At 39.6% G+C, this 18,436-nt stretch overlaps 2 long non-coding RNA genes across 3 annotated transcripts in view; one reads left to right on the top strand and one right to left on the bottom strand.

Annotated features, from left to right (window-relative positions):
* Positions 1–18,436, bottom strand: part of LOC27208238 — a 37,833-nt gene that overhangs the window by 12,715 nt on the left and 6,682 nt on the right. For both annotated transcript variants that reach the window (XR_005543902.2, XR_001600763.3), the window contains exon 2: positions 3,959–3,996. This is a non-coding gene — a long non-coding RNA (uncharacterized LOC27208238). The remainder of the gene's footprint in view (positions 1–3,958; positions 3,997–18,436) is intronic.
* LOC123327209 overlaps positions 1–18,436 on the top strand; it is a 179,176-nt gene that overhangs the window by 160,351 nt on the left and 389 nt on the right. The window lies entirely within an intron of this gene.

Raw genomic sequence — 18,436 nt, 5'->3', positions numbered from 1 at the left:
AAATCCACCTTCACTACCTCCCCCACTCCCCTCGCATTATGCATCGTAAAATCTGGATATTTAATATATGTTTTGAGTGCGCCGTGCTTTTGTGTGACTTTAAATATTTAAAAATGAATTATATAAATACGATCAGAAATCTGACATTTGGCTGCCTCAAAATCCGATCGTTATATTTTTCGCAGCAGGGGGTTCACCCCCCAATATGGACGATGATGATTAATCCAAAGATGGGTTTTATATTCATGCAATTAGCTTTTTATTAGCTAGTTTCATGGGGCCGAATTATGAGAATCGGAGATTATTTTTCGACAAGATTTCAGGTGCCACATGGAAGCACTGATTGCTACTAATGAGGGCTATAAACTTTTCTGGGAGTGTCATAGATTTTAATGTGTATTTTGGTTATCAAACTAGAATTTTGAAAACCACAATTTAGGAAAAAATAACCCAATCAACACATTCTTTGTTAGGCTAAAAAGGTAGATATATATGGCTAATAATTTACCATTTTGTTCCCAAGAACAATTCAAAAAACTCCCCCATTTGGCGTTCGTTTTTATTAAATTAAAGTGGGGGTTCCGCCAATTTCATATGGCTAACTTTCCAAGGAAATATCATACAGCTCTGCTCTGACCAGTTGGCCTTTTCTGGCTGGGCATTCTGTTCTTTTTTATGACAAATTGTCACGAGTGCATTGATGCAAAAAACTTAAATGAAGCGACATGCTGTTGAAATGTCCGAACCGCCTTTTGGCCCTAGACATTGCATGGGCTGCAGATACGGATACACAGATACGTGGTATACAGATACACAGCAACAACTACAGTGTTGCGTGCACTTGCAGATACTCGAGCTGTATCTTACGGATTGTGCGCCCCGTCATATCAAGAACACAGCACAAGAGCACAACAATGCGAACGGGTCTGCTGTGTGTTTTGTGTTTGGACTTGAAAACTAATATGGGCTACACTGAACTGGACTGGACTGGATGAGCTGGAGTAGCTGGAGGACACATTACCCAGAAGTGACTAAGCCCGCAGCATGGCCTAATATCCCCACCATCGCTCCCTTCATCCGAATGTCTGGGGCATGCTCTCGAATTACACGGCCAGAAGCAATTGAAAACTGAGCTTGACAGTTTTTCGGTTTTTGCTGTGTTTTATTTTCGGTTTATGAATTGCCCAAAAAACGAGAAGAAATTGAACTTGGGTCTGTCTGTGCACTGCGAAAAAAGGGGCAGCACTTAATCAAGTCACATTTTATAAGAACTAATTACTTTACAATATTTAAGCTATGAATTGTTTTTTGTACTTGGAATGTCTATGCAGTTTTTTGCTGAGATACTAGTTTCAAATCAATCAAAGCTCCTAAACATTTTTCTCAGTGCCCGTGCCCCCATCTAAATATATTTTTCGGGTTTATTTTGGGTTTAGTTATATAGCTGCTTACCGTTAGAACGGAGTCTGGCTTTGTCTGGGCATTTGTGGGTCTTCCTGGAACGGTAAGCAATATGCTGGAAAGGTTTTTCTTTCGGTGGCGGGGGCCGAAAGTGATCGTTGGTGGGGGGAGGGGAGGGGGCTTGTCGAGTTGGCGCAATTAAATGTGCAACCAGCAATGGCAAGAAACGAAGCGAACTCTTTGTTGCAATAATTCAATTAGCACTCTTTCGGTTTCGTTTCGTTTCATAAATGTATTAGCTTGGGATCTGTAATTTCCCCCACGTTCACTCGCCTCTTTCTTTATTTTTTTAATTAATGTGCAGTTATCATGCAACCCGATTAACAGTCGAGTGCTGCCACTGCCGCTGCCACTGCCACTGCCGCTCTGTAATTGCAACTTGTTTGTTATTTGTTATTTGCAGTCGAAGTCAGCAGTCAGCAGTCGCCTGCCTGTCACTGACTCTGTTCTTGTTGTTGTTATCTGCCAGGAATGCTAATTATAAGATTAGCGCCGTAGCCCAATCTATGCTCCACTCGTATGCCATACATTAATAAATATATATACATATATATATGTATGTACATATATAGATGTATATATATGCGCATATGGTTATTTCCCGTCTCTTGGCCGTTGAGTATCTGAGTGTCTGCCTATCTCTGTATCTTTGTATCTCCATCTGCGGCACTTGGGTGATAGCGAACACGCACATGACACTTGACGATGTCGCTGGAGGATTCTGGCGGTGATTGTTGCCGAAGGTTGTTCATGGTGTAGGTTTTCTTGTTTTAGTTTTAAATTTTTTTTTTTTTTTTTGTATTATGTGTCGTTAATACATGTTGGGGTCGTAGAAACATTGTTATTGGAGTGTTGTTGAAAATGCTTTTGACTTGGGGTACAACATTTTTGTGTAGAAATTGTTCTTCCTATGTTTTAAGTTGTTAAAAGTACTGTATGATTACTAATTGTAATGAGCCCAGAGTTGTTTTTGATATTTTCTAATTCCCCAGTAGTTCAATGTTATTGCAATGTCAGTTTCTTGGCATAGCACCTTAACACTTCATACTACATAATTTCTAATTGTACTTCGATCAAACCCATTCATTGTGGTTTAATGCATTGCACTGCTGGCTTTCTTTTGACCCTGCTCAAAAAGTTTCCCATCATGTGCAGCAAGGGCAGCCACAAGCACAACACTTCGTATGCGGTTGATCATAATAGTAATATTTTTCAGAGTTCTTTGCCCAGGCAATTGTTTTTCTATGGTGTGTGCTTTTTGTTATCAGCATCAGTTGGCAGTTCGTTCCACAGCTCCACATCATCAGAAGCTCAGGCCGGGAAAACGATGCATCAGGCATATATGCATTCCCATCATGTACGAAGTACACTCAGAATACTGCCACATCGACGTGGATGCAGATACTTATGGATAGACTCGTTTGTATCCGAGGGTATGTATATGCGAGCCGCTTTGGCTGCTCTCCCTGTTTCGTATCTGTCGTGTGCATCTCTTGAACTATCAATTTAAATGTCAGTTTAAATTGTAGAATTTTTCATTTCGTGGACTTCGTGCATGAAAACTATAAAAATGTTTTCATTGTTTTTTTTTTCCTGCCTCTCTCTTTGTTGTTTTGAGAACTTGCTTAGAGAAGGTTAAGAAACATAGCCGGGCCATAAGGTGTGCTCATGTACAGCGGGGGTTAAGTTAATAGTAGGATGTAGTGCCGTAAAATTATTTTATAAAACATTTCTAAAATTGCCCCCTTAATGAGCTACTGTTTCTGTAATAGGTCAGGAACACGATGTAGACTGCCATAATGCTACAATTTTACATAACATTTGTAGCACTGTCATAAATTAAAGGTGTTGTACTTATTTAAGCTACTGGCTTAAGTCTTTTAAGACATTCACCGCTTGATTTGAACTAGAGCACAATGTTTATGATAATTCAAAAAACATCTTAACCATTATTAAAATATTTTTTCAAATTTACATGTTGCATCTAATGAAGGCTATACGTCTTTGGAATAAATTTATAATAATTATCATAACAAAATTTGCAAAAGTTGAAAACTATTAGATTAAACCCTGCTGTTCATGCCCATATGTGTGGTGGTATAGAGATGTTTTGGCGATATGCCCGGAGCCAAGAGACCCAAAGACCGAGACTGCAGCCAGGTTCTGATTGCACGGCTTCGACTTCGAGACTTGGAGACTCCTACTCCAAACTGCGACTGCGACTCTTTTCGTGTGTGACTTGTTTTAGATTTCTGCTCGAATGGGAGCTGCTTGGGCTGCCTTTCAGCATTTGACAGCAGCTGTCAAAAAACGAAACTTGAAAGCGAACCGACCTCGGGGGCCCAAAGACGTTCAGCCCTCAGATCCAAAGTAAAAGTTGCAATATGTTTGTTTTGTTTCGTAAGTTTCTGCCTGCCCGCCTGCCTGGCCTGGCCCGGCATGGAATGGCTTGGCCTGGCCTTTTTTGGCCAAGTTTCTTCGTTGGCTGATTTCTTACCTTTTTGGGGGTCCCCCGAAGTCGTTGTGATTTTCCCTCTGTAAATAGAAGAAGGGCAGAAAGAAGACATTTGTTAGGAATTTGTGAATACTTGCAGGGGAGAACTTAATTTCTACTCTCCAACCAGATATACATGTATATATCTGGTGTGAATGCAGACATCCATCAAACGAACAAATACTTTTATCGAGCTCCCCCCCACAGAACTTGAAAATTGTTTAAACAAATCGAAAACAGTTGAGAGACAGACGTGGCCCATTAATATCACATCTCATTTGAGGAGTTTGTCTTGAATTTATGAGCCCCCAATCTGGTTTCCATTGCGACGATATAATTATAATTCAGCTTTGTTTTGCCAATTTTAATAACTGACACTAATTGCTGCCACCGTTTTTGGCTCGAATCGATGCGATAATTGGTTGTGACTGGCCATCAATGGCCCGAATTAACTTGTTTACAATTAAAGTGTCATTAAGTCATTATCTATTGTGCGAAGTCTTGTTTCCCTGTTATTGTTATTTCATTTTTTGGCAATATTTTTTTTTTCGCAATGCGCCCTTGACACGAGGCCTGCGTTTTTTGTTTTTTTTTTAGGGTCCTGAATCAGGGGTTCTCTTCAAGAGTGGCAAAGTCAATATGGGTTGGGCTTGTACACTCTCATGTGTCGAAAGTCGAAAGCAACCCCTGTCTTCTGTTTTGTTGCCATTTCAAATTGCCAATTATCGATGAATTTGCAAAAACACAAACAGACAGACAGGCAGCCAGAAAGTGGAAAGGGGCGCGGCTGTTTTGCAGCTTAAGCGGCAATATCTGTATATATGCTTGTATCTTTCCCTTTTCCTTTCTGGCTTTCACAATCCCCAGGTCCTGTCAATATTTTGCTAGTTCATTTTTTCGCATTAGGGTTGGGTCTTCCTTTCAATTTGTGTGTGTGTGTGCTGAATTATGCAAATCAAATGGCACATATCGATGTCGGTTGCAATATTATTGCTGCAATTCAGCAGTTTAACTCCCTTTCAAAATGCAATCAACGTTTCAAGGAGGGACCGTCGGCCGTCCTGCTGTCCATTCAATTCAAGGAAAGCAAATAGAAAAGTTGCCATAAATCCTGCTAAAGGATTACAACTTGATTTGGTGAATTTCAAATTCAATTGCAGTGACAGGTTTATTTGTCGTACTTAAAACCTTTCGATAACATTCAAAAACTAGAATTAAAAGCTTAGTAGCAAAAAACAATATATAGTATATAAGCGATTTAAAGAGTACATTTTCCCACGAAAAAGGTTTAATGTAATTTGAATGCAATAGTACATTTTCATGTGACATTATTGTCATAATTTATTTTGCGTTAATTATTTATCTATTTTGCCCCGAATTTCCCCTTTTTCCATTACCAAAAACCGTTAAAAAACCGTGAAAAACATGTTTTGCCTGCGCCCTATTTAATCTTTCCCTTGGCCACCCGACTGATTTTGAAATCGGAGACCAACGGCAGCTGGTTGAATGTCGATACCGCCACGCCCTAAGATTTACATATGACTGCGCCTGTCAATTGCCATTAGAGCAGCCAGCGAAACTTTGGAGAAGAAATCAGAGGAATACAAAATAAAAAAAAATCGGTTTTCTTAATAGATTTCTTTTTTTTATAGATTTTTCTCGGAGACTTGAAAGGCGGCGCGGCACATCGAATTGTATGGTAATGAAAGGAAACCCTAAGCAAACAGGGCAAGTCCTTTCGTTTTTTACTTATTCAAGAAAGTAGTGAGAATTAATTCAGCAGTAAATATAATTTGAAGAAATAGGGAGGGAATGAGAGTTGCGGCTGCTGCTATTTAACATTCAAATTACAAATCCTTTTTTTTGTATGAAGAAGGGTTCGAGCAGAACAAATCGTTTTTGGACTCTGGAAACCCTCCTTTTTCTCATTGACTTCAGCCGCTCGAGCTGATGTCAGCATCATCATGATGATTCATCGTTAACATCAACGCGATGATGATGTTGGTGATGATGAACCCTCATCCTGGGATCCTTGTCTGTAACTGGGATGCTGAGGACTCATTTGAATATCTATCTGAGTGCGTATCTTTCGAGTCTTGGCGAATGCGTGAGAAAATTGTCAGCATATTGATTCGATGATTATCAACAGTTATGCGCATATTTAATTGTCCTGTCCCCGCGGAATTTATTTGAATTTGTTGCATTTGCATTTGCATGCGCAGTTTGAGCTAAGTTGAAGTGCAAATATGCATTGAGAGGCTGAGTTTTGTTTAAATATTTGAACAGCTTTCGGTTGATTGACAAGCCGCAAGTTTTCACTCACTGCTCACTGCCAAATGCAGGCAGATGTGTTTGGATGTTTCCTTTGCTGGAATTTCTGACGGGGTCACCACCTCTGATTAGATGCGTAATTAGGCGAGGCGCGGTTTTTGCGCAACCGCCTTCGTTTGTGACCTTAAAAAAGGATCAAATGGTCGCTCTGCACACGCTGCTATCTAATTTTGCGTTTTTTGCCCCACTCTCTTTTGGCCTTTCTCCGCCTTTCGCTGCGTTCTTCGCCGCTTTTTGCCACCCGCTGGGCGCGTTTTGGCACCAAACAAATTGGGGAGTTGTTCTCCATGCGGGAAAATGCCAACGTGATGGATGTTGTCCCACTAGAACGCCACTGAACATGGCAAACTACAGTGAAAACATTACGAATATCCTATTTTAACATTTTTGAAGCATAAATCTATTAAAATTAAGATATTTACTGCTCTATTATATCGAATAAAATATTTAGAACTAGGAGCAATTTCATTTCAAACCATTTCAAAGGAAATATCGTTCTAACAGATATTTTTCCTTCAGTTAATATTATATCTAATGTAGGCCCTTATTTGACCACTTAATGTATTACTATTAGATTTTTTTCCCAGTGCATAGCTAGAATTCCTAAACCAGACCGAAAGTTGCCCCTTTGGCTGCTTGTGGCATGTTTGCTTGTTTGGCTCTTTTAGCCCCGGCATTAATCAGTCGGTGGTGCGTCTGACATTGTCAGAGAAAGGAGAGAAATAAAGAACTAGACACGCCGAGAAACGGAGAAAAGTGGCGGGGAAGCGGAAGGGTGGCCGTCGGAGGGATCTACTTATTATTTCACTGTAATTAATAAAGATTAAACGTTGTGACACGGCTAGACTGACTAGGAGACACCCTCCTCCTGAGGGGACGGGGGTAGATTTTCCTCTAGTTTGCCATCACTGTGCTCTGTAATTTTTAGCATTTTCTCGTTAGTACTTGCCTGATTTGTCCTGCTCGTGACAGTTGCCATATTTAAGTAAATAACAAGCGGCTGAAGATTAATGGTCAGAAGTGCCTTGCTTTATAGGCAAATTCATTAAGATATCCCTAAGCTTAAAGTTTCGAAAAAAAGCTCCCTGCCATTTAAAAACATTTTCCTCGACCATAAATATCTACGGAGCCCATTAAAGCAACATAAAATCGTATTATGTTGATCATAAATTTCCAGTTGAGAGATCACAGATCTGATCTTTTATGCATTTCTCGGCGAGATCAGTTTTCAGTTTTTAGCTAAAGTTTCGGCATTTTTTCCTCAGCGCTCGCATAAAAATTTGATAAACAAACTAATAAACATAAACTAAGATTAATGCATTCATATATCACTCAATGAGCTCAAATTTGGGTCATCAAGTGCAGTCGGCCTGTTATTTTCCTCGGTCCGCATCGGGGTTTGAAGTTCTATCTATGTTGGCGAGGGTGCCTGCCCCACTCGTACTTATGCTTAATTGCACTGGTAATTAATAATGTTATTTATTAGACAAACATGGGCTGCTCCTCTTTGCCTGGATGACCTCACCAGAAAAAAATTGTGTGTGCATGCACAGTAAGAAAAAAGTGCAAAGTACTCAGAAATGGTTGGTCAACCAAAAAAATAATGTTTTAAATATTTTCTGATTCTATTTGAATTTGTAAATATTTTTAAATTCATTAAAAATTAATAAAATTTAATACTGTTATGAATTCAGTGTTTAAAAACATAGAAATATTTTAGACCAGATTGTTGACCAAATGAATGCCCAATAATGGGCACATATTTTCTCAGTGCCTCTTTGTGACTCGTGCCTCTTCTCTAGATGTGTGTCATTAAGTAAATTAAGTAAATAAACATATGCCCGCTACAAGAAAGAGAGGGGGCGAGTGCTGCCGAGGGAGAGGGCAGATCAAGTGAGTGAGAATGAGCGACTTTGGGCATAATTAATTGCCAGTCAGCCGTTGGCCTCGTTGAAGCTAAAGTTGAATTTTACCCCCGCCTTTGGCAGACAGCTGCCACTGACCAGCGATACCCCCCAGTATCTACCAACCTACCCGCCACTGTTCTGTACTGGCTTTATCTTTTCCGAAACGCGTTAGTTTTTGCGCCCTTTAACTTTCGGCTAAGTGAAGTGACCAGCCCCGAATACACTCCTTTTTGGCCTTATGCGCATTTCAACGCCTTCATTTGCATGCGTTTTATGGCTTAATAGTGCCCCGCCTTATCTGTTGCAAATTTTCAGTCAATAGATTACCGATAAGCCCCCGTACAACATTTGCAGTTCATTTGCGCCTTCCCCCTGGTAAAAAAATAAAGGTTCCAACGAACCCAGTTGAAAATTCCTCAGGGCCAAAACAGTAAAGGTAGAAAGTTGTGTGTTCTTTGGCAGCCTTTGTTGTTTTGGTTGTGTTTTTTTTGAATTTTTTTCATGTTTCAGCCAGCTTCCGCGTAGCCCGTTCTTAACCTTTCCTCGGGCCATGTCTGCAGCACCTCATCAAGGGCAGCTGGAATCTTTTTGCAGTCGCATCAGCACCTCCAATTCCAGTTTGGAAACTGGAATCGCAGTTGCAGGTTGAAGCAAATTGAGATGCAACTCGGTTTTGGTCCCAGAAAACGTTTAATTTTGCTTTTATTGCACTTGCACGACTTATCCAAATTATTCACAGATTGCTTCTGCTCCTTTCTTTCATTTTATTTGGCTTTCAGAATTGGCTTTTTTATGATTTCTGTTCAGTATTGCCTCAAAGACTTCCCACTGCAGATGAAAGTATAATTTTATTTTTAAAGTTTTTAGATACAAAATGCTATACATAAAAAACCCATTTCCTAAGTGTTTACGACTTGACCAATTTAATAAAACTCGTTTTGGTTTCCCAAACTCCCCGCAAACATAAATATACGAAAATATAGATTTTATAAGGCGTAATCTTTACCATGGCAAATCAAGGCCATAAACAATAATATTTGATTCCGCGCCGTCATAATCAGACTAGTTCTGGCTGCATTCAACAGGCTTTTGGTTTTATGGGCTCCTTGGCATTTCACAAAATGAAAAAATCATTACCGATTATGCAAATAAAAGTCTGCCTTTTTTTCTATTTGATTTGGTTGTGGAAGGGGGGTGGTGACAAATGCAAATGCAAAATGTTTGTCGCTCGTGCCGTGTCCCATAAAACCATAAAACCCTCTTGCGATCGATCAAGTTTAAAGTGGAACTATTCGCGTTACTTAGATACATAGATAGCTGCAGATTTGTATCTGCAATGCCAGCGAAGGAGTTGCTGTAATCGAAACTGTTTTGCATATTTATAAGCCTTTTTCTATATGGCTGCGATATGTTTCTCTGTCCAGTTTATGTTAATTGCATGGGGTCTATGAAATTAATACTTTTTATCGCTTGCTCAATCGCCGCGAACTTGTAGCTCACATGTTAGCTGTAAATTAAGTTGACAACTTGGCGCTGCCGCTGACTTGGCTTAGAAAAAAAGAAAAACTGGCTCTAAGCCGCAATTGAAATTGGCTTGGAAAAATCAATTGAAAGTGTCCAAGAAATAAGTGTTAGGAAATATTGAGCATAAATCTGTCTGCAACTTGAGGTAAATATTCTAATGAGTTCAAAAGGAATGCTTAAATGTTGTTAATATAAGTTAAATAATTGATTCGTTTATTAGCCAATTTTATTTTTCTGTACATCAATAGCTTTTCTATTTTAGGTATTGGAATATTTTAAAGTATGGAATTAAAAGCCAATTGAAATGTGCTGAAAATTTGTAGCCCGACTTGGGCTTTATTTTCCCATTGAACTCGCAGCTGGTGCCGCTCACAAAAGGGGGGTAACCCATCAATGCCCATCAATTTCACATACGGGCAGCGATATCCATGGTCTATAGTCGAGTATTCGAGTATATAGACTGTCCGTCAGTTGGTCTTCGTACACTTTACTACGCAAATAGCCGTGGCTATTCAAACGTCAAAAGCAAAGCCACTGCCATTAGCTTTGGACTTGGTTTGTCCGCTGGTTTCGCCAATGTTTGTCTACGCCTCACTGCCTACACACTAAAGACAAGCCCCAACCATTCTCCCATTCCAGTGGCCCCACCGTCTTCTCTATTATTTAGCAAATATTTAGAATATTTGAGCAACAGCTAACGGAGACCGAGCCAGCGGCCGGCCACTTGACCACTTGGGCTACTGCACGCGCTTCGGCAAACAAATCATGTTTTCTAAAGGGGGATGAGCAGGTGGGGATTTCGAGGGAGCCATCGAGCCAACTGCATGTCAAAGTTTTTCGTTGGATCTATGTGAGCCAAACTTTCTATAAATATGGACATGACTTTGGATAGTTTCAGCTGGCAATATCAGCGTCATCGTGCACTGGAGGCGAAAAAATAGAATGGTGGCTGCAAATGAATTTGCAAAAGCTTTAATACCATTAAAGAGATGTTTTAATTAAGTATTACTGTTTTAAATAAATAGTTTTTAATGTCAATTTGATGGGATGAAAATATATATATTTTTTCCCAATTTCTTTCGATCTCGTTTATGGAACAGTGTAGCTTTTCGCCAAGTGTGGCCATCATCATTATCAACATCATGGACACATCGCCATGATTGCGGTCGTTAAAGCCACCTGCTGTCTGGTATGTTGCGTCTAGCTGCCGTATTTTGGCCTTTAACCTTTTCGTCTTTCGTCTCGTTTTAATTTTCTTTTTTGGTTTTTTGTTTTTGGCCAGGCCAAAAGCTCAGGCTTGTAGCGTTTAATGCTCGCTGAGCTGGGCATCTGCATATTGACCAGTACAGGCTGGGAGTTTTGTGCTTGGGTCGGGCCCGGGCCTGGCCGATGCGCTGAGCAGACTGTTGTTAACAAGCTTGTTAATAAATTACCAACAAAATAGCCATAAAATGTGCCAGGCATAAATCATGGCGCGCAATCTGTTCCTCCGCATACATAAATAAATAATAGCAAGTGTGGACACAGCAACGAGACAACGCGACAACCCGACCAGGCAAAATTAGCGACAAGAAATACTATATATATACATATATATATAAATTCGAAATTGAAATTGATAGCGAAAATCAACAAAGACCAGCGCAACAGCAAAAACAAAAGGCACAATACACAAAATAAAAAAAATTCAAGAAATCTAAGCGTAGCGCACAGAAATTATGAAAACTAAATAAATTCAAATGAATCAAATCGAATGGGTTAAAGCCACAGCGGCAGCTGCATAAATCAACTCAATTAGCGAGGTATTATAAGTTGATCACAGATTCGAAAATAAATGGTAGCCAGAAGTCACAAGGAGTTGTCTCACCATTTGTGAATTGGCAAGAAATTTATTTGAATGAGTGCAAAATGTGCAAAAAAAAGCTTAAAGATTTCGTTTTATACAATTTTATGTTAATAGATATAACGGGCGTTGTTTTTTTCCTTAGCAATGCAAATGCAAATTTGGTACACCGTTGTCTAATTTAAACACAAATGAGTTCTTAAACGAAACTTTTAGTATGGATCAAATTCACAAGTTCCCAATTAGCCCTGTAAATTAAATGAAAATGATCGTAATAGTTGAATAAAACCCAAAAAAAAAGTGTATACTTCGGCCAGGTGGTAAAACATCGAATGCAGACGTTAAGAAAAGCCCCAGAAGGCATATAATACCATCATTATTGTGTGGTGCTTTGGGTTTTTGGCTCAATTTTATGGTTACGGCTCATTTCGTGTCATAAAAAAAGCATTTTCAACACATTTTTTAACGACAAGTGCCGGGCAACAGCAACAATGGTGAATGTGGCCAACATTTGCAGCTTTTTGTGGCCCAAAGGCGTTGGCGTTTGCCATGGCAACTGCAGCTATAAAGAGCGGTACATAATGAACAAATTATAATAATGATATGGGGGGATACACATATGTCACATATGTATGTCCAAGTCCAAGCGCGTTCCCCGGCAATTCAAATGTCACACAGTCAACGCTTTTATTTAGCCAAATATGCTTCTAGTATATTATTATTGGGTATATCTGATTTGGCTAGTTGGTTGTGCTTAAATTAGTGGAAATCGCTTTGAATTTATAATGCGCGATGTGAGGCAACCGAGACATACACAAAACAGACGCCATGTCATGTCAGATCATTAAGAAAATATGGTCAAAAATGTTTCAATTAAAATCAGAAGAGGAGAAGCAAAAAAAAAAAAAAAAAAAAACAACAAAACGAGCAGCCCCAACTCAAACTGAAAGGAAACTCACAGCTCAGAAATTGTAGGCGGACAAGTTTTGTTTCTGTTTCTATTTCATTTATAAATTTTTTTTTTTTACTTTTCGGTTTTGCTATAAATTGTGTAGGCTACTTTACTGTCAAGTCATTAACAGCAACAACAATAGCGATCGCACGGCGGCAAGTGAATCATTAGGAACAAAAGCCAAGGGTATAAACTACAGAGAATGAGAATTTCTGAATAGCTTTTTGTGGGTTTTTTATAGCTTCAGATCCCGCCTCCTTTCCGGATTGATCTGTTGGGAAATTTGTTCCACGACTTTCTATCATAAACATTTTTCATTTGGCATAGTTTTATAGCGTGTCGTTAATTAGTTGACTTAAATATAATATATATACATATATACCTACACTTGCAAAGAGCTTCAGCTAATTTGAATACCATGTTTTTTAATTAATGTGTTCTTTTATTGCATTTGGGTCTGGTCATCAGTATGGTGTTTAAACAGAGCATAGCTTATGACTTCAGAATTTTCTATTTCATAAGTTGAGGTATATTTTTAGTTAAATAACATTCAAATGTAGTTATAAGCACCCATAAAATCGATCTGAAAACCCACTTAAAAAACTCTTAAAATACCTTTAAGCTCGGCTATCATTAGTCGCGGTAAAAGTTGCGTTGGCTCGACTCTGCTCAAGGTTATTTCTGTAATTGACTTATCAACCCACTCGCTTAATATATATATACATATATTTTTTTAAACCTCAACTAGCTGGCTAGCGATTTTATAAGCGCTGTTCAAACCGCTTAAGTCAAAGCTGATAACTATTTTATTAAGCTTATTTTGCACATGCTTTTAAACCGCTGCTAAAACCGCCAAAAAGTCTGATCATTTTTTATTTGACTTTTTTTTTGTTATTTTAGTTTTTGGATTTTTTTGGCTCGTCATGCCCCAATGGCTTGTGGCGGGGCATCCGACACCCACAACGATGCCGGCTGGCCATAATGGAAAAATAAATCTTCGATATTGTTGGTACAGTAACAACGCGGCAGAAGTTAAGAGCCGCGTTGTATCTCCCAAAAAGCCAAAGCAACAAAGCTGGCTGAGAACCGAGTTTGAAAAGGCGTTAGATTCGTTGCGGGCGCGCGCGTTCGTCGCTTTTTTCCCTCATCTCCCTTTTTATTTTTTTTTCACTTGCTCACATCAAAGCCTGAAAAGCCGCTAAGCAAAATGCCCACACTTGGCCAACAGCACAACATAACAAATGCCTAATTGTCTTGGCGGCACTCGTAAAACCTACAAAATTATTACGGCTGCAAGAGAAGACGGTGAAAAAAAAAAAAACAAAAACTAAAGAGGTGAAGAATACAAAAATTCTGTAAAAAAAATACAGCACAAAAGTACACACATAACAGAGGAAAACGCGCCACTTCACATGTTCTGACCAGGCCGAAAGCCGCTCAGAAAAAAAGTGACAAAAGTGCCAAAGGGTAAACTAATGACAGTTTAATTTACTCCCATTGCGATGAAGTGTAACGACTCTCAAAACTCAATTAGGCCTAGGCCATTCACTCGATCTCTATTTTGCGATTAATGTATACCAGAGGTCAATGAAATAGTGTCAGTAGGCTTAGAAATGGATAGATTTTTAATGTATAAATTTATTTACAATATTTATGTCGAGCTCAACTTGTTTTATCATATGATTTCTGAAGTGAACCTGAAGTATATCTTTCTATACTTTACTAATGCAATCTCTAATCTAATTATGTGATATAATTCCTCTAACGAATGCTATTATTTTCCCCTCAGCTGTAAGTGTCTCAGGTAGTATTTGGCACTTTGGCCAAATGCCGCTCTAATGCTCCAATGGTCTACATATATTCACAAAGGTGGTATGTGATCCGGTTTGGATTCTCCCTCTGCGAAGGCAGGTACAATCGAATGTATGGGACTGTGGGATGGGTCATGACTTAAAAACGCATAATTTCCAGGCTTTATGAGCCGCTCTATTGCTATCTGCCTGCAGCCATCTCTCTCTGTCTCAATTAATTCGCCTAGTTTATGTTTATGACATTGGCTCTACGCATATTTCTGGGTCATAATTTATGATAAGCGCGGTTGTAATGGGTTGGCAAACTCCTTTTCGGAGTGCCGCATTCTTTATTATAATGAACTTTTACGCAGTGCGTATATCTCATAGATACAAAACTGCATAAAGGTTAGTCCTACTCTCTACACATCTCTTCCCTTACCACTTTTTCGTATGAATTAATGTTATTAGCCTCGTAATTTTGTTGAATATTATTGCATTCATGTTTCGTAGGCGCTGGGCCTAATGAGTTTTTCGCTCTGCACCGCATCTTCTTCTGCGGCCAAAAAAGTTGCCGTGTTTGGGTTGTTGTTCTTGAAATTTATGCATTGCCATTGTTTTCTCTGGCCAAAGTTGTTTTGCCGGTGGGCGGTTATTTCAGCAGTATAGTTTCCGCTGCGGTTGCCCCCAGTTGGCCGCCTTTGGCCGCCTTTAGTTGGCCCAACTCGGCATCACAACGCCCATCGCACAGTTTGTCAATTGTGTGGGTTGCCTGGACAAAGTGCCACAAGTCTCAGTTTCGATCCAAGGAGGCTGGCACGTCTTAAGGATGCCCCTCGACGGCAAACGGGGCTAATTGGGCTGTGGCAAGCAGTTGAGATACAGTTTAGGATGCGCAGTGGAGCGGGAGATAGTATCTTAAGCAGTTAAAGATACAGTTGGGTTGGGAATATGAAGTACAATAGATATTTTGAACGAAATAATGTGGTTTTTAGAATGAAAAGCGTAGAAATACACACTCTTTGATATAAGCTAAAATGATTTGTTCATCAAAATGATAAGTAATAGTTTCCAACTTTTTAAATAACTCAGCTTAAAACCTCTTAGTAGCATAGACATTTGAATATTTGGAAAGGTTCACCCTTTCACAGCGGCCGAGCTCGTAAAGATAAAACCACGAGATATGAGCGTCCCATTTGGGCCAACGATGCCCTTTCCCAGCGATCCCTAACTATCCTTTCACTATCCATCAGCCGTCAGAGTTTGGAGTTAAACCGCAAAGCGACGGCAATCCATCAATCGACCGAAACTTGTCATGCTCCAATTTGGAATGCTTTTCAATGGCACCTTTTAAGCAGCGCAGGGAAATTCAATTCAATTAGAAGACAAAGAGCCGCAGATACGATCCGCTTGGCATTCTAACTGAATAGCATTCACCTGTCCGCCGAAATAACTTCACACACATACAGACATACCAAAATTAAAAAAAAGAAAAAAATTATATAAAAAAAGGAAGATACCCTAACCACCGGCAGCTGTCAATATGTGTTGGCGCCAAACGAGAATGCTTCGAGAATTCGTGGTGTAGTCAAAGTCGAAGTCAAAGATCCATGGCCATCCATTAAATGCCTACCGTCAAATCATAATTCATTTTTCCCCTGTCTGGTTTAGGGTTCCCCCGCCCGCCAGCCAACCAGCCAGCCATCTACCCAAACTACTAGATATTCCTCAGCTATTAGGCACCGGCCACTCCTAGACACGCAGCCTCGGGGCACAGACCATAAAGCCATTTTTCCACAGTATCTCTCGCACACAGGTGAGGAGGGTAAGAAAGTGGCAGGTGAGCTAGCTGGATGGTTACTGGTTACGGGTTACAGGTACTAGTGGTTACTATTCCTCTTCGATGCTGCGGCAATCTGGGCTTGGGAATTTGCACCTTGCACTGAGCGGATCCTCACTTATTCGGTTGCATAGCCCGCGGCGCTGGGAAAATACAAAAAAAAAAAAGGAAGGGAGAAAAAAAGCGAGCTCTCGAGTTCATTGATACTCTGTTGCACAGCTCAGGTGCTCAATCAAATGCAATTAACGGCGGCTAGAAAGGAGTGGGGTTTTGGCCAGCAGAACGGAAGTTCGGCTCTCTGGCTGGATGTTGTTGCTATTGAAATGTCAGCTTGCCTTAGTCACTCGACTATCAATAGCAGGCAAAATCGTTGGCCAACAGAAAAAAAAATATAGCAACAGCCAGAAAAACTTATTAAAATTAAGAGAGTGAAAGTAATTTAATTTCTAAGACTGAAAGACATCCGGCATGAAATAAGAATTAATTTCAAAGTGCTATTAGCATTTGCCTTTATTGGCTCATTGTTGTGTAATGAAGCAGAAAATATTTGCAATTAAATGGTTTATTACTCAACTATTAAATCTGGAAAACAGTTAACACGAATCATTAAATCAATCAACAATGTCTTTTCTAGTGTACAAAGTGCAGACACGGCCAATCATATGGAAACATATCTAGCTAGAGCAACTTTGTCGTGTTTGCCAAATGCCAAAATCGAAATTAAAACAAAAAAAAAAAAAACATTTAGTAGCGTAGTGAAAAACGAGAGAAAAAGAGGTATAAACACACAAATGCCAAAACTTTATTAGCCCGTTGACGCAAATTAACGGCGACCGCTTCCATTTCGCATTTCAAAGCGTCAAATCGCTGATGTGGTGCAGAGTGGTGCGGCATGGTGGAGCTACTACGGTGGTGCAGTGGTGGTGCTCCGCCATCGGACCAGTTCGCTGCCAGCAAAATAATTTGTAAATGTCAGAGCATTTTGACAGTTTGCGGTGATGTTTTTCAAATTACAATTTACAACAGCAACGACAAACAACAAGCAAGCGGCAAAAAGTTAAGCCGAAAAAAAATATATATACATATATAAAATGATCCGGAGATTTTGTGCATTTCAGCATTTTTTGGGGATTTTTCGCATGCTTTCTTTTGGGGCAAGGGTTTTTAATTCCACAAAACATGGAAATGCTGCTGGCAAAGATTGTGTATCCTCCTCTGTTTTAATTAAACCACAAAATTTTTTTCACTCACAAATCCCGATGAAAGTCAACTAGTAGATGGGTTATTTATATAAAATATTTCATAAATAACCAAAGGGTAAAAATACAACTCTATTATTGTCGGGCTTTGCAGCGAAACCAAATCTCGTAGGTCAACTTTTATTTATATTTTATGATCAGATACTCCCCAATTCCCCGACATGATGCATGGATTTTTTCATAGTTTTCAACAAAACGCCGAACTGTTAACGACTCTGCTGGCCCATAACTTTGGCCATAAATTTGATGTTTGATTTTCATGGCCTGGTCAACAACTTGGGAAAAACTTAAAGCTTCAACTTCGGGCGGGGTTTTGCTCTTTAACGACTGGGCAGATGGCTAATCTGTTAATCTGTTAATGCGAGAAGAGCTCCGAGTAGTGAGTGAAAGGTAAGCCACACTTTCACCCGATCGAAAGAGAGTCGCAACTTGTCGGGCTTTTAATTTAATTAGACAACCAGCATGTGACCCAAACTAATCAAACTTGCTAGCTCGGGGTGTGGTCTCCGGTCACTTTGCAAAGGAGAACAAAAGTAAAGGTATGTGTGTGTATAGACTAGACTGGCCCGGAGGGGGGATCAAAATGAACTTCCAGGTGGATTAGGGGCAATAGCGGTAGAGAAGGGTTCTTGGCAAATGGCAAACAAATGCGATAATAGTTGGCAAACTCGGTGGATAGACGGACAGCAAAAACCTACAGCGCAACAACAATGAAATTGAAGAAAATTACACTAAATTGGCTTCAATTATTGTATTAATTTGGGTTCCGTGTTGCTTTCCGGCTTATCCCTTTTGGCCCGTTTTTCCTGACTCTTTTTTTTTACATTTTGTATGGTCTCTACTACTCTACTCTATAAGTAGTCTCACCGGTGTGGCCCCGATCTGCAAGCAAACATTTTGCTTTTCTAACTTGACTCTGGCATCTTGATGAGCCACTTCTTTTCCCCTAAGTTGGTTTAGTTGAGTTATTTCAAGTCGAAATTATATTAGACAGTTGCAATGTGTATTTTGCAGAGTTGAAAACAAGCATGAGTC

The sequence above is a fragment of the Drosophila simulans genome, chromosome 3L (genome assembly GCF_016746395.2).
Source record: "Drosophila simulans strain w501 chromosome 3L, Prin_Dsim_3.1, whole genome shotgun sequence".
NCBI lineage: Eukaryota > Metazoa > Arthropoda > Insecta > Diptera > Drosophilidae > Drosophila > Drosophila simulans.
This window is presented reverse-complemented; position numbering and strand designations above follow the sequence as displayed.